Here is a 17,218-nt window from a genome sequence, read left to right as displayed (position 1 = left end):
AGCACCGAAGAAGTTAATTTGAGATAAAAGATGTGTAAATAAAATATATCCTGGAAACGATAAATAATAAAGAAACGATGAATAAAGATAAAGCCTGAAGATGAATCTTCGCAGTGATTGAACAAACGTTTTGTTGAATGAAAGATAAAGATTTTCAGTTATTTAGATTAAATCCCTTCCAGCGAAGTTCATAGCGTCATTAACTGAAATTGCAGCACTATAGAATCAACCTACTGAAAACACTGAATAAATCACAACACACCTGTAGGCAACACCTTGGTTTCCCTTGACAACCGAATCTGAGTAATAAAAACTATATTCGATCTTTATGGTAATCTTCAACACTAGAATTTTCAGAAGAGAGAATCTTTCGTGAACGTATACGTTTTAAGCTGTTATGAATCAAATAAAAGTAAGAATTGTAAATACACAAACACAGCATGATATATAATAACTTGACCTTGAATCTTTTACGGCTGGCAGTCTATTGCACATTTAAAGATAGCCAGTCTCTTTCTCCCTCTCCGAGATAGTTTCTGTTCACTAAGTAATAAATAAGGTACAAAGCTGCTAACCAACCGTTGCAGGAGGTAGGAGGTACCTAGGTTAGACTGAGGGAAAGTGATCAAGATTGAAGATAAAGGACTTGTGACTGTTTCGCCATAACACGTGTTTACGAATACAAGAAGGCCTCGGCAAGCCGGGCGCGGAGGACATTCTTTACTTGCCGATTGTCTCAGGCTTCACACTTCGTAGGACTATACATCTAAAGTTCCTTCTTTTTTTTTTTTTATAGATTGAGCTTACCTTCTGCAATCCTTTAGTATTTTCAAACGAAGACAACACTTCATTACTATGTAAACGTCACTGTCATGTATGATAAAACGTTATACACATTTAATCACGATTTTACCGTTGTGGACCACCCCGTGGTGAGCGGACCTTGTCGAGTAGGTTACTGATAACCTCAAGCTGGACTTTGGATTTTGTTTTATAATAGGCTACTTAACTTGAGGATTTTGTCCTCGCCCATATATATCCCAGGATTATTAGATTATGCTATTAATCCTGAGATATGCTACCATAGGTTCATCATGAACCGATCCTGCATACGCTGAGACAGCACCCAGTTCTCACCATTATTCATTTATTGTTAGTTTGTTGCATTTTTGTAAAGGCAGCACCAACAAATGTACGACAGTGTAGAGAAAATATAACGAAATATACGTTCACTTAAAACTTGTGAAACACTAGAAAAGAAATGGTAAGGGAAGTTAGGATGGGAGTATTTGAGAGAGCCTATAGATCTGTCTGCTGAGTCATCTGCAGCCATAGCCTGGCCCTCCTTGGTCCTAGCTTGGGTGGACAGGAGATTTAGACGCTGATCATATGTATATTGTTAGTCTCTAGGGCATTGTCCTACTTGATAGGGCAATGTCACTGTCGCCTGCCTCTGCCATTCATGAGTGGCCTTTAAACCTTTAAACTCTGAACAAGTATTAAAATTTGTAAAAAAAAAAAAAAAAAAAAAAAAATAAGAAAGAAACGGTCACCATTACAAAGGCTGTGACTCAATACAATACTACGCTTGACTTATTATTATTATTATTATTATTATTATTATTATTATTATTATTATTATTATTATTATTATTATTATTAGCCAAGCTATAACCTTATTATTATTATTATTGTTATTATTTGCAAAGCTATAACCTTAGTTGGAAAAGCAGGATGCTTTAAGCCCAGGGGCTCCAACAGTGAAAAAAGCTCAGTGAGGAAAGGAAATAAGGAGAAATAAATAAAAATTAAAAAGAGTAACATTAGAATAAATACCTCCTATATAAACTATAGAATAAAACTTACAAAACAAGAGGAAGATAAACAAGACAGAATAGCGTGCCCGAGCGTACCCTCAACCAAGAGAACTCTTAACTTAAGACAGTGGAAGACCATGGTATAGAGGCTATGGCACTACACAAGACTAGAGAACAATGGTTTGACTTTGGAGTGTCCTCCTAGAAGAGCTGCTGACCATAGCTAGAGTCTGTTCTACCCTTAACCAGAGGAAAGCGGCCGCCGAACAATTACAGTGCAGTAACCCCTTGGGTGAAGAAGAATTGTTTGGTAATCTCAGTGTTGTCAGGTGAATGAGGACAGAGGAGAATATGTCAATAATAGGTCAGACTATTTGCTTTGTGTGTAAGCAAATGGAAAATAAACTGTAACGAGAGAGAAGGATTCAAATGTAGTACTGTCTGGCCGATCAAAAGACCCCCTAACTCACTAGCGGTAGTATCTCAACGGGTGGCTGATGCCCTGGCCAACCTACTATCTTGGAAAACCCAGATGCTATATGCCTAAGGGCTCCAACAGGAAAAAATAGCCCAGTGAGGAAAGGAAACAATGAGACAAATATACGATATAAGAAGTAATGAAAAGTTAAATCCAAATATTTTCAAAAACATTAGCAACACTAAAACATATAATTCATATATAACTATAAAAAGACTTATGCCAGCCTGCTCAACATAAAAACATTTGCTGCAACTTTGAACTTTTGAAGTTCTACTGATTCAACTACCCTATTAGGAAGATCACTCCACAACTTGGTCACAGCTGGAATAAAACTTCTAGAATATTGTGTAGTATTGAGCCTCATGATGGAGAAGTCCTGACTATTAGAATTAACTGCCTGCCTAGTATTACGAATAGGATGGAAATATCCAGGAAGATCTGATTGTGAAGGATGGTCAGAATCATGAAAAATCTTATGCAACATGCATAATGAATTAATTGAACGCCGGTACCAAAGATTAATATCTAGATCAGGAATAAGAAATTTAATAGACCGTAAGTTCCTGTAAAACAAATTAAGATTAGAATCGGCAGCTAAAGACCATATAGGAGAAGAATATTCGAAACAAATAGAATGAAAGAATTAAAACCGTCTTCGGAATAGATTGATCACCGAAAACCTTTAAAGACCTCCTCAATAAGCCAATCTTTTGTGCAATTGAAGAAGACACAGACCTAATGTGTTTCTCAAAAGTAAATTTGCTGTCGAGAATCACACCTAAAATTTTAAGTCGTGCAAAGTTAAAGAAATGTTATCAATGCTGAGATCCTGATGTTGAGGAGCCACCGTCCTCGACCTGCTGACAATCATACTTTGAGTTTTGTTAGCATTCAACTTCATACCCCATAATTTGCACCATGCAATAATTTTAGCTAGATCTCTATTAAGGGACTCAGCAACCCCGAACCTACATTCAGGAGATGGAATTTATGCAAAAAGAGTAGCATCATCTGCATATGCAACAATCTTGTTTTCTAGACCAAACCACATGTCATGTGTATATAGCACGGAAAGTAATGGGTCAAGAACACTACCCTGTGGAACACCAGATATCACATTCCTATACTCACTATGGTGACCATCAACAACAACTCTTTGAGATTTATTACTTAAAAATTCAATAATGATGCTCAGAAACGACCCACCCACTCCCAACTGTTTGAGTTTGAAAACAAGGGCCTCATGATTAACGCGGTCAAAGGTAGCACTAAATTCAAGGCCATTCATAAGAACTCCCTGACCATAATCAAGGAATTTATGTACAGCTTTGAAGATTGTAAGAAGGGCATCACATGCTCCAAGGCCTTTACGAAAACAAAATTGGAAACTAGGGAACAGATGATTATCTTCAGCAAACCTATTAAGACTTTTGCCAAAAGGCGTTCAAACACTTTAGATAATATGGGAATTATGGAAATTGGGCGGTAATCAGTTGGACTTGAGCTACCACAAACACATTTACATAGAGGAGTAACATTACCAATTCTCCAACAAGTGTTAAAAGCTCTTCTTCCTGCTAACTTGCGCAAAATAACCGATAAATTTGAAGCTAAGTTCGAAAAACTAAATTAGTTAGTTTAGCCTCAGGAAAAAAAGGAATGATGAAGTTCGAGTTTCTCATTACTCTCTGCTTACTGTCAAACACATCAGCCAGAAGGAGTGCCATTCCCTTTGGGCAGTGAGTGACTGAGCCATCTGGTTCAAGTAAAGGAGGAACTATTGCATCTACACCAAAGAGTGCAGATTTAAGGGTAATCCACCACTTATGTTTCTGGGTTATGTAAGAAAGGGTTTCTTGTATTCCTTCTCAGTTGAAGCATGAACTCTCTGAGCAAAAGTTCCAAGCTGAGTATACTTATTCCAGGTCAAATCTGATCTGTTACCTTTTCAAAGATGATAAGCTTCCTGCCTCTCCAAATAAGTGCGTCTATAATCATCATTGAACCATTTTTTGTCCTTCATTCGATACCTTAGCACACGAGAAAGGATACGTCTATCAATTATGTTGACTAGATTATGTTTTGATATATCAATAGGGAATTTATAAATACAAACTAATGATGTAGCCGGGTATATTAGAAAGCCCCTTAAAGTTAGAAGTAAAAGTATGCAAGCTGTCCTGTCTGTGTAGGAGGTAACTAATTATGATAAATTTTCTACAGTGTGTGGCGCTTTGCACCTACTACACTTCTTCTAGTAGTGTGCCCACAATCACAGTGTTGTTGAGAGAGCAACGAGGAACCTGGAGAGTCCAATCTCCAGATCCAGCTGGATATACCGAGGAAATTAGGATAGAAGGAATGTAAAACAGAGAACAGTATTTAGAACAACGTTATGTCCAATAGTCACGGACAATGTTAATTCAATTAGTGAGAAGACGATAAATCTGATTAGAAACATTAGAATAGAAGTCCTAATTTATGATGATGATATCATGTTTATAATAGCAACAACTAATACAAAGTATGAAAGAGCCATAAGCAACTGCCGCAGTTTGGAAGAACTAAAGAAATTTACGCTTATCACCGATCCTCAGCACTCTGCAGTTAAAAAAAAGATAAAAAATTAATAAATGACTAAAAAAAAAGGTAAAAAGGTGAATGGAGTGGTTAGAAATGGAAGGATAGAAACAGTTAAAGATTATAAATACTTGGGAGAATGGTACTCCGAAAAATGAAACCATAGTCTCAGCATGAGCAAAAGGGAAGCAATATAGAATAAATGGTATAAGAAGTTAGGAAGTATGGAGACAGTAACAGAGTAGGAGATTTTGTATTGCTAGTGAGAATAAAGATCTATGAAAAAGTAGTACTACCTACAATGTTTGCAAATATTGATAAATTGGAGTTGATAAAGAAAAAAGAAATGAAAGAACTTGGGAGTATACAGTTCGAATGATTAAAGAATGTTTGAACAGGTTGCTACCACACCTTACTGGGGGCTAATAGCAGAAACATGAATATGGCCAGTTAAAAATATAATAAGCCATAAAAAAAAGGTGATACGTTTTCATTATACAATAACATCAGATGACAAACGACTAGTTAAAGAGAATGTTAGGGGGAAAAGTATTGTAGAAATGTGCAATAAATATGATATTAAAATCGAAGTGAGAAAGTATAAAAAGTAAGAACTCAAACAAATAAAAAAGTAAAGTGGCAAATGAAATTAAAAGAAAAAATAGAAGAAAAGAAAGCAGAGATGACCAAACTGAGGTTTGTGAATAGTAATGGCAGAAGAGACTACATAGGAGAACTTAACACTAAGGCGGCAGTAATGGTTAGCAAAACAAGGTTGAATATGCTAGAATTAAAAGAAAAATATGTGAACAGGAATGATAAGGATAGGTTTTGTGTGTTGTGTAGGGAGGCAGAGGATACTATCGAGCTGTGAGTTAAGAAAATTTAGGAACAATAACCTAGAAAAATGGAACTTAGAAACACCAACTAAAGATGTGGCCCAGTATGTTAGAAAGGCCCTTGAAGATAAAAGTAAAAGTATGCAAGCTGTGATGTCTGTGTAGGAGGTAACTAATAATAATGAATTTTCTGCAGTTTGCAGCACTTTGCACTTACTACGCTACTTCTAGTAATTTGTCCACAATCACAATGTTGTGGAGCAACGAGGATCTTGGAACCTTATTTAAAAGGAACATATTCAAAACTCAGGAAAGGGTAATGATGGAACAAGCACAAAAATAGCCAATTTAACATGTTCAGTTATAGAGAAAAGTTGCAATAAAGTAATAATAGGAAAAACATATTAGAAAAGTATTGCTTTACCATCTACTTTGTATAGAACAAGTATTATAAATCTAACAGAAACTGAAATAGAGAAACTACCAAGGATAGAGAATGGTGTATACAGAAAAATTTTAGGTGCCACTAAAAGCACTGCAAATACTACTCTAAGAGGGGAGATTGGTGCATCTTCTATGAGAGCAAGTGATGGACGGGAAGCTGCAGTACTTAAATCGTACTCTGAATGGGAAGAAGGAAATGCTGAATACAATTATCCTGGATATTCAAGAAAACGAAGGAAGATGGTGGAAACAACCAGCAAAGTACTTAGAAGAATATAGTAGAGACATAGGACAGATAAGAAGAATGAACAAGGCAGAAATAAAATGGGAAACCAGAAAGTGGGATACTGAAAAGTGGAAAGAAGAAATAGGAGGTAAAGTGAGATTGGGAAGAAAAAATGAAAGAAAAGTTATTTTATGACAATGCGTTTGCTTCATTGATATTTTTAGAGCAAGAACTAATAAGTTAAAACTGAATATTGTAAATAGACAATGGGGGAATGTAAACTGTAATTTTTGTGAAAATGGGGAGGAAGATTTTATACATTTTTGTTGTTGTTTTGCCAGGAATATAGAAAAGAAAGGAATGAAATGAGTTAGTGAAACAAATATAGAAAAGAAAAAAAGAAAAAGAAATATTAAACCTGAGGGGGAGGAATAGACAAAACAGTATAAGAAGATAAGGTTTGGATGTGCCGTTACAAAGTCCATGCCTCACCCTTGAACCAAGTGTGGTTTAGACATAAATAGAGACAAAAGTAGCGTACTTATATATAATATGAAGGAGAAACCAGATAATATAGAGGGAATAAGAGTAGTAAGCAATATTAAATACCTAGGTATCAAGGTAGATGATGGTAGGAATATGTTCAAAACACAGAAAAGTGAAATGATAGTTAAGGCGCAAAAGCTAGCCAATCTTACATATTCGATCATAGAAAAAAGCTGTAATAAGATACTGATAGGAAAAACATACTGGAAAAGTGTAGCACTACCCTCTATATTATATGGAACAAATGTGATTAACTTAACAGAAACGGAAATAGAAAAGTTGCAGAGAATAGAGAATGGAGTGTATAGAAGGATGTTAGGGGCTGTAAAGAATACAGCAATTGTAGCCTTGAGAGGGGATGTAGGAGCATCAGCTATGAAAACAAGGGTAATGGATGGTAAGCTGAGGTACCTTAATAGCATTTTTAAGGGAGAAAAGGACCTACTTACAGCAATAGTCAATGATATGGAAGAAAAAGAGAGGAAGTGGTGGATGCATGTGAAGAAGTATGCTGAAGAATGTGGGATGGCGATGAGAGAAGTCAAGAGATGTACGAAAGAGGACATAAAGAAGAGAACAAGAGAATGGGACACAAGCAAATGGAAGAGTGAAATGGAGTGTAAGGAGAGTTTAATTTTGTATAAAAACTGGAAAAGTGAAATCAAGGAGGAGGAAGTGTATGACAATACATTTTCGTCAATTTTATTATTTAGAGCAAGGACAAACTCATTGGGCTTGAATATAAGAAACAGACACCAAGATGGAAATATAAACTGTGTATTCTGTGACGTAGAAGAAAATGCTAACCACTTTATATTATATTGTCCACAGTTTAGTGATATAAGAATAAAAGCAATCGAGCTTCAACAACCATACGAAGAAGACAGTGCACAAACAGTTGGAAAATTCCTTTTTTGTGAAGAGAATATTGAAAATAAGAAAAATATACTACAACAAATGTGGATGAAAAGAGAAAAACTAGTGAAAATAAGGAACACACAAAACTAAAAGACACAGAGGCGCCGTTGTAAAGGCTATGCCTCACCCCAGAACCTGAACCTGAACCTCAATTCTTAATTTCCTCCAATCTTCAGGTTGTCATATTTACGGTCAGTATTCCTTGATAACTTTTTAAACTACGTATTCTTAATTATCAGAACTATTCAATTCAATAAAACTAAAAGTAATATTCGGCGTCAATCTGTGAATAAACGTACCAAGTGATTTCCCAACTGGTTATTCCGTGTTATATTTATTTCTGATTTTGATGTTTCCCCAACCCATTCAATGTGTTTAGGTAAAATTATAGTTACGGAGGGAACAAAATTTTGAACAGCTACCTTGGACCTCCCCCAACTAGCTTGGCCTAACATAGACTGCCATAATTATGGAAAACGGGACCTTTGTATAACGACGGACAGGACCTCCCTTGTGCATAGAACACAACTGATTTTTAAGCCGTGTCAGTATCTAATATCCTAACCGAAAGGAGGGAGGGTGTATGTAGGATAGCTGCCACCTGTATATATTATTATGGCTAACTTAGAATATGGCAGTGTAAGAGGGGCTACAGGGTCGCGTTAGATCCCCCCCCCCCCCCACGTTAGTTATGTAGGTAGGGACACGGCTTGTAGGGTAGGTTATGGGGAAAAGTTTCGGTCCATTTTTAATGCATGAGGAACTGACTGCTGATATACAAAGGCTCCCCGGAAGGTACATCCTTAGACTGCCTCATTCTTAACGACATGATTGAATATGAAGGAGTTATGGGGCATGGCATGGCCATCGTCATACATAGGCCCCTAGAAAACAAAGCGTAATTCCAACCTAACTATATAGACTACGTACAGTAGGCCCAAATTGCCACTGTGGTCTGTCCTTGTCTCCTCTAGCATTGCACAGGTTAACATACTGTACAGGTTTCCTTACTGTATGTTTCAGAGGTATGGCTATAGGACACATTAGTGTTCAGTAATATTTAACAAGTTTACTTTTAGGCAAGAAATTCATTTATCATTTGAAATTATCAATTATAAATAAGTAGCATGAAGTCATTATTTAGTAATACTATATTCATCCAAACTTGCAGTCAGTGTTTTTCGGTATTACTGTACTTACCGTCAGGAAACCATTTCTAGTAAAAACCAACTTTTCCCTATAGAAAAATTTTCGTTTCCTTCGAAAATGACACATTTTTGTCACAAATAAATACTTAATGTAATATATATATATATATATATATATATATATATATATATATATATATATATATATATATATATATATATATATATATATATATATATATATATATATATATCCACCAATAATGGGGGACCCCAATGGGAACTCAGGGTTTTGGGTGATGAAAATATACTGGGGAAACAGTATACAGTATAATGGTGAAATAAAACTTTTCAATATTAAACTTACCCGATAATCATGTAGCTGTCAACTCCGTTGCCCGACAGAATTCTACGGGAGGGATACGCCAGCTATCACTATACTAGAAGGGGGTGTACTCACCAGCGCCACCTGTGGCCAGGTACTACAGTACTTCTTGTTGACACCGCCTCAATTTTTCCTCTGTCGTGCTTCCGGCAAGACGTTCTGGGATACGCTTATAATCTTGGAGTATTGTTCACGGCTTTTGGTGAAGTATTTCTCTCAGATTTCGGCTGTCGCTATACTGGAAACTTCTCTATTAGCTTAGATAGCTTTTATTTAGTTCTGTTTAATGGTTAACGATCTTTTTGCTTGATTTGGAATCCCCCTTGACTAACTCTTTGATCCAAGATGTCTGACCTTTCACAAGCCCCACCCCATAGACGATGTAGGTCTTGTAATAGGCGTATTCCGAAGGCCTCGGTAGATCCTCACACCGCTTGTTCTGACTGTAGGGAAAGACCCTGTCAGTTGGAAGATCGATGTGAGGAATGCGCCGGACTTTCGGAACTTGAATTTGTTCGATTCCTGAAATATTCAACCAAGTTAGAGAGAGAGAGAGTTAGGAGGAGTTCTTCTCGCTCTTCACTTTTTTCCTCACCTCATGATCCTCAACCTTTTCCTCCCCCTGTAGTGGCTACCCCCGAACCTACTATTTGTACTCAACCTGATATGTCTGTTGTTTTGCGTGCCATTCAGGCTTTAGGTGACAAAGTGGAATCGGTGGTTAGTGATCATAAGTCTCTTATGGCAAAAGTCAAAGAACTTAAGGTCAAAAGTGCAGTGGGAGGTGATAGTGCCAGTGCTGTGACAAGTGCTAGTGTCAGTGCGGTGCCAAGTGCTAGTGTCAGTGTCAGTGTGGTGCGTGAGGGTACTTCTGTGCGTGCCAGTCGTCCTCCCAGTCCGGGACCTCTTGCAAGCTCCCAAGCCCAGGGGAGAAGCAATGTCGAAGGGCAAAAGGGTTCGGCAGGCCTTGATCGGCGCACAGAAGTATCCTCGGTGGTTGCGGGCGTGTCTTACAGAGACCGTCACTCCCACCCGCAGACGATTGAGCCCGTCTTTTACTCGTCTGCTGAAGAAATGTCAGGGAGAAAACACTGGACTCAGGTCTCTAGACCTCTCAAACGCAAAGTCCAGACCTCAAGAGCTCTACAACCTGGTTGCAGTCATTGGATTAGCTCTGACTCTCCGCAGTCATCAGGTGACTGCACACCTCCTAAGAGGGGTAAGGTGATGCCGCAACAGACCTCATCTTCTGTTAAGGCTTTGCCTCAGCAGACCTTAGCGTCTGTCGACCCCAAGTTGACTTTGCTGCAGTCCATGCAGTCACAGCTTGCGGTCTTAATGCGTGAGTGTCAGGCTGAGAAGGTTACACCTCCTCCTGCGATCGCTCCGCCTAACCGCAGTCCAGTCTGCCAGGCGTACGAAGTTGAGGCTCCTCAGGATACCTTACCGCGTACTGAGTTGCCAGTTACCAGCGGTGTGCAGCAACCTCCGCCTTCCTTAAGGCAACCTCAGCAATGGAAACAGGAAGCTTATGCCTTACTTCCTCCGCTTCCGCTTGCGGTTCCACCAGCGAGGCAACAACCTCTTGAGGTACGACAACCTCTTCCATCCATGAGGCAGCCACCTCAGCTCTCGCTGCAGCGACCTCAACCCTCCTCAAGGCGAGAGCCTCAACACCTTAGGCTAGCACCTCAGGAACCTCAACTCGCGAGACAAGAACTGCGTTCTGCGCAGCCGCTACCTCAACTCTCGCAGCTCACACCTCAGGAACCTCAACTCGTTCCTCAGGAACCTGCTACTGCGCATCCGCAACCCTTACAGCAAGCGCAACTCTTGAGACAAGAAACTCATGCCAGGAGTCAGCCACCTCAACCCATGCGCCTACCTTCCTCTACTCTTCTTGACCAGCCTTTGCAGCCTGAACCTCAGGTTTTAACTCAGCAACAGAGACTTGAGGATGAAACCACAAGCGTTTATGCACCCGCTTGTTCAGATTCTGCTGTTCAGCATACCACTGTTACATTACCTCTCACTTCGCTACACTCTGGTGATGAGGTTTCTGAGGAGGAAGCTGCGCACCTGGATCCCTCATCAGACGTGGAAGAAACCAAGTCTTCTCCTCTACCCATTGACTTTCGTAAGGTCCTGGCTCTTTTCAGAGAGGTATACCCGGACCATTTTGTCTCTGCTACCCCCCGCTCTCCATCTGAGTTTTCGCTGGGCATGCAGCCTGTTAAGTCAACGTATAATAAGCTCGTCTTTGCTAGGTCCTCTAAGAGAGCTTTAAGAATTTTAGGGGAGTGGTTGCAGTCTAAACAGCAACTAGGGAAGACTTCCTTTATGTTCCCACCTACTAAGCTCACTTCTAAAGCGGGCGTATGGTATGCCACAGGAGAGGAACCAGGCTTGGGAGTCCCTGCCTCTGCCCAGGCTGACTTCTCAAGTTTGGTCGACTCTCCTCGTAGAACAGCAATGAGGCGCTCTAAGGTTTGCTGGACCTTCTCCGATTTAGACCACTTCCTAAAGGGTGTTTTTCGTGCCTTTGAGATGTTCAATTTTCTAGACTGGTGCCTGGGGGCCCTTAGCAAGAAGACCTCCCCTGCGGACAAAGACTCGGCCATGCTTTTAATGTCCTGCATGGATAAAGCTATTAGGGATGGATCTGGCGAGCTTGCTTCAATGTTTGTGTCAGGAGTTCTTAAGAAAAGGGAGCAACTTTGCACCTTTCTTTCTTCCAGCATCACACCTTGTCAAAGGTCTCAACTCCTTTTCGCTCCGCTTTCTAAGTTCTTGTTTCCCGAAGAGCTTATCAAGGACTTGTCTGCGGCCCTGATTCAGAAGGACACTCATGATCTTGTGGCCTCTTCAGCTCGTAAGACTAAGGTTGCTCCCTCAGTTCCCAGGACTTATCGCACCCCAGTGGCTGATACTCCTGCTACAAGGTTTATTCCGCCCTTTCGTGGTAGAGCCCCCAGCCGAGGAAACTCCAGTCCAGACTCTTCCAGGAGCAAGTCTAGGAAAGGTTCCAAGACTTCAAAAGGCAAACACTGACTCTCCTCCTCTCCAGACAGCAGTAGGAGCCAGACTCAAGATCTTCTGGCAAGCTTGGGAAAAGAGAGGTGCAGACGCCCAGTCTGTCAGGTGGCTGAGGGAGGGTTACAGGATACCATTCTGCCGCAAACCCCCTCTGACCACATCTCCCATCAACCTCTCTCCCAACTACAAGGAAAAGGACAAGAGGCTAGCGTTGCACCAGGAGGTGTCGCTCCTGTTACAGAAGAAGGCAGTGGTTATAGTCCGGGACCATCAATCCCCGGGCTTCTACAACCGTCTCTTTCTGGTGGCCAAGAAGACAGGAGGTTGGAGACCGGTGCTGGACGTCAGCGCGCTCAATGCTTATGTCACCAAGCAGACGTTCACTATGGAGACGACGAAGTCGGTCCTAGCAGCGGTCAGGCAGGAGGACTGGATGGTCTCGTTGGATCTGAAAGATGCTTACTTTCACGTTCCTATTCATCCAGACTCCCAACCTTTCCTGAGATTCGTTTTTGGAAAGGTTGTGTACCAATTCCAAGCCCTGTGTTTTGGCCTAAGCACAGCTCCTATGGTGTTTACGCATCTGATGAGGAATATTGCAAAATTCCTCCACTTATCGGACATCAGAGCCTCCCTTTATTTAGACGACTGGCTGTTGAGAGCCTCCACGAGTCGTCGCTGTCTGGAGAGTCTCAACTGGACTTTGGACTTGATCAAGGAACTGGGTCTGTTAGTCAACTTAGAAAAGTCCCAGCTCATTCCCTCCCAATCCATTGTTTACCTGGGAATGGAGATTCGGAGTCAGGATTTTCGGGCTTTTCCATCGGCCCCAAGGATAAGCCAAGCCCTAGATTGCATCCTGAGCATGCTGAAGAGGAGCAGTTGCTCGGTGAGACAGTGGATGAGTCTCACAGGGACCCTTTCATTGTTAGCCCTGTTCGTCGAGTTAGGGAGACTCCACCTCCGCCCTCTTCAATTCCATCTAGCAGCTCATTGGGACAAGGATTTGACGCTAGAAGCAGTCTCTATCCCGGTCACCAAAGAGATGAAGACCACTCTCTTGTGGTGGAAGACCAACCTCCTTCTCAGGGAGGGCCTATCGTTAGCGATTCAGACCCCCAATCTTCATCTCTTCTCGGATGCATCAGACTCGGGCTGGGGCGCGACCTTGAACGGACAGGAATGCTCGGGAACGTGGAACAAGGAACAGGAAACGCTCCACATCAACTGCAAGGAGCTACTGGCAGTTCATTTGGCCCTATTGAACTTCAAGTCCCTCCTGCTAGGCAAGGTGGTGGAGGTGAACTCCGACAACACCACAGCCTTGGCTTACATCTCCAAGCAGGGAGGGACCCATTCGAGGAGCCTGTACGAGATAGCAAGGGACCTCCTCATTTGGTCAAGAAGTCTAAACCTCACCCTAGTTACGAGGTTCATTCAGGGCAACATGAACGTCTCAGCAGATCGCCTAAGCAGAAAAGATCAGGTCATCCCCACGGAATGGACCCTTCACAAGAGCGTGTGCAACAGACTTTGGACCTTGTGGGGTCAGCCGACAATAGATCTGTTTGCCACCTCCATGACCAAGAGGCTTCCTTTGTACTGTTCCCCAGTTCCAGACCCAGCAGCAGTTCATGTGGATGCTTTTCTGCTGAATTGGTCCCATCTCGACCTTTACGCATTCCCACCGTTCAAGATCATAAACAAAGTCATTCAGAAGTTCATCTCGCACGAAGGGACACGGCTGACGCTGGTTGCTCCCCTTTGGCCTGCAAGAGAATGGTTCACAGAGGTACTACAATGGCTGGTCGACGTCCCCAGGACTCTCCCTCTAAGAGTGGACCTTCTACGTCAACCTCACGTAGACAAGTTGCACCCAAACCTCCACGCTCTTCGGCTGACTGCCTTCAGACTGTCGAAAGATTCGCTAGAGCTAGAGGCTTTTCGAAGGAGGCAGCCAGTGCGATTGCCAGAGCAAGGAGGGTATCCACTCGTAGAGTCTACCAATCCAAGTGGGAAGTCTTCCGGAGCTGGTGTAGAGCCAATGCAGTTTCCTCTACCAATACCTCTGTAACCCAAATAGCTGACTTCCTATTACATCTAAGGAATGAGAGATCCCTTTCAGCTCCTACGATTAAAGGGTACAGGAGTATGTTGGCTTCAGTTCTCCGCCACAGAGGTTTGGACCTTTCTTCCAACAAGGACCTTCAAGACATTCTTAAGTCTTTTGAGACTTCTAAAGAACGTCGTTTACCCACTCCAGGCTGGAATCTAGACGTAGTCTTAAGGTTCCTTATGTCGCCTAGGTTCGAACCTCTCCAGTCAGCTTCCTTCAAGGACCTTACCCTCAAGACTCTTTTCCTCGTCTGCCTTGCAACAGCTAAAAGAGTCAGTGAGGTTCATGCCTTCAGCAAGAACATTGGGTTCACATCCGAGTCTGCAACATGTTCTTTACAGCTCGGATTTTTAGCTAAGAATGAACTTCCTTCACGTCCTTGGCCTAGATCGTTTGAAATTCCTAGCCTTTCCAACATGGTAGGTAACGAGCTAGAAAGAGTTCTTTGCCCTGTCAGAGCTCTGAAATATTATCTTAATAGGTCAAAACCTATACGAGGACAGTCAGAAGCCTTATGGTGTGCAATCAAGAAACCTTCGATGCCCATGTCCAAAAACGGAGTTTCGTATTATATAAGGCTTCTGATTAGAGAAGCCCATTCTCACATGAAGGAGGAAGACCTTGCTTTGCTGAAGGTAAGGACCCACGAAGTGAGAGCCGTAGCCACTTCGATGGCCTTTAATAAGAACCGTTCTCTGCAGAGCATAATGGATGCAACTTATTGGAGGAGCAAGTCAGTGTTTGCATCATTTTATCTTAAAGATGTCCAGTCTCTTTACGAGAACTGCTACACCCTGGGACCATTCGTAGCAGCGAGTGCAGTAGTAGGTGAGGGCTCAGCCACTACATTCCCTTAATCCCATAACCTTTTTTTAACCTTTCTCTTGAATGCTTTTATTGTTGTTTTTATGGGTTGTTACGGTAGGCTAAGAAGCCTTCCGCATCCTTTTGATTTGGCGGGTGGTCAATTCATTCTTGAGAAGCGCCTGGGTTAGAGGTTGTGTAGAGGTCCTTTAGTAGGGGTTGCAGCCCTATATACTTTAGCACCTTAGAGTTGATTCAGCCTCCTAAGAGGAACGCTGCGCTCAGTAAGGAAGACGAACTTAATAAAGGCAGAGTAACGGTTCAAGTCGACTTCCTTACCAGGTACTGTACTTATTATTTCATTGTTATTCTGAGATAACTGATTATATGAAATACGGGATACTTAGCTATCCTTTAGTCATGTACACTGGTTTTCACCCACCCCCCTGGGTGTGAATCAGCTACATGATTATCGGGTAAGTTTAATATTGAAAAATGTTATTTTCATTAGTAAAATAAATTTTTGAATATACTTACCCGATAATCATGATTTAATTGACCCACCCTTCCTCCCCATAGAGAACCAGTGGACCGAGGAAAAATTGAGGCGGTGTCAACAAGAAGTACTGTAGTACCTGGCCACAGGTGGCGCTGGTGAGTACACCCCCTTCTAGTATAGTGATAGCTGGCGTATCCCTCCCGTAGAATTCTGTCGGGCAACGGAGTTGACAGCTACATGATTATCGGGTAAGTATATTCAAAAATTTATTTTACTAATGAAAATAACATTTTTCTTCTCTATATGCCAGAGAAGGAGGGAAAGAAGTTAATAAAATTTAAGGAAATAAATATGTGCGACTTGTTAAAGGTTATGAGAGAGATGAAGAATACATATTGTGGAAACGACCCTTTCCCAAACAGTTCAATAAGTGAAGCTCCAAACAAGCAAGTTGTATATAATATTTACCTGAACATAATTAACCTAAGTATATCACAATTCTGTTTTCCTAGCTGTGAAAAAACTGCGTTGATCAATCCAATTTACAAAGGGAAAGGTGATGTAAACGAGCTAAATTCATATAGGCCCATTTCAAATTTATCCTACGTGTCAAAGCTTATTGAAAAAGTCATAAGTGAGCAATTATGGGCGCATATTGACGAGTTAGAGGTATTCCCGGAAAATCAATCAGCCTACAGAGCTAATCATTCTACAGAAACTACTTTGTGCTCAATAATGAATGATATGATACGTCTTCTTGATGGGGGAAAGTGTGGAATTTTAATTATGTTAGATCTTAGTGCTGCTTTTGACACTGTTGTGCACGAGTACTTACTTGACGACTTAAAGTCTATTGGGGTGACTGAGGAAGCACTGAAATTTTTGCGAAGTTACTTAGTGAACAGGAAGACTATTGTAGAAGTTTCTGGAAACCGATCCAATGAGAGAATTCTTATGAAGGGTATACCACAGGGTAGTGTCCTGGGCCCTATCTTGTTTAACATATATACTATCGAGCTATCACACATCTTGAAAAAACAAAAAGTGGGTTTTAAACTATATGCAGATGATACCCAGTTTTACCTCTCAATTTCAACAACACAAGTTACAAAGAAGAAAATTGATGAGATAATGACTGAAATAAAAACATGGATGCAGAGGAAAAAGCTCAAATTAAATGATGATAAAACAGAATGTATGTTCTTTGGCACAAAGGTGGCTTTGAAGAATTACCAGTTAATTCAATGTATAAAAATTGGTGATGCTGATGTTGGCATTGTGCCTGTTGTGAAAAATTTGGGTGTACTGATAGACTGTAATTTGTCAATGAAGGACCAAATTGTGAACACAGTGAAAGTGTGTAACTATCACCTGAGAAA

At 41.0% G+C, this 17,218-nt stretch overlaps 2 protein-coding genes across 8 annotated transcripts in view; one reads left to right on the top strand and one right to left on the bottom strand.

Moving 5' to 3' along the window:
* The window catches only part of LOC137629439 (uncharacterized), a 13,342-nt gene extending 12,360 nt beyond the window's left edge, over positions 1–982 (bottom strand). Inside the window, exon 1 of one of the 4 annotated variants that reach the window (XM_068360735.1) lies at positions 808–982. The gene's annotated coding sequence lies outside the window, so the exon portion shown is untranslated. Of the gene's footprint in view, positions 1–579; positions 737–807 lie in introns of those variants that run through there. The other 3 variants (XM_068360738.1, XM_068360737.1, XM_068360736.1) reach the window with 3 other exon arrangements.
* The window catches only part of Nup37 (nuclear pore complex protein Nup37), a 79,722-nt gene continuing 63,234 nt past the window's right edge, over positions 731–17,218 (top strand). For 3 of the 4 annotated variants that reach the window (XM_068360740.1, XM_068360741.1, XM_068360739.1), the window contains exon 1: positions 8,006–8,042. The gene's annotated coding sequence lies outside the window, so the exon portion shown is untranslated. Of the gene's footprint in view, positions 753–8,005; positions 8,043–17,218 lie in introns of those variants that run through there. The other variant, XM_068360742.1, reaches the window with a different exon arrangement.

The sequence above is a fragment of the Palaemon carinicauda genome, chromosome 37, assembly GCF_036898095.1.
Source record: "Palaemon carinicauda isolate YSFRI2023 chromosome 37, ASM3689809v2, whole genome shotgun sequence".
Lineage (NCBI taxonomy): Eukaryota > Metazoa > Arthropoda > Malacostraca > Decapoda > Palaemonidae > Palaemon > Palaemon carinicauda.
This window is presented reverse-complemented; position numbering and strand designations above follow the sequence as displayed.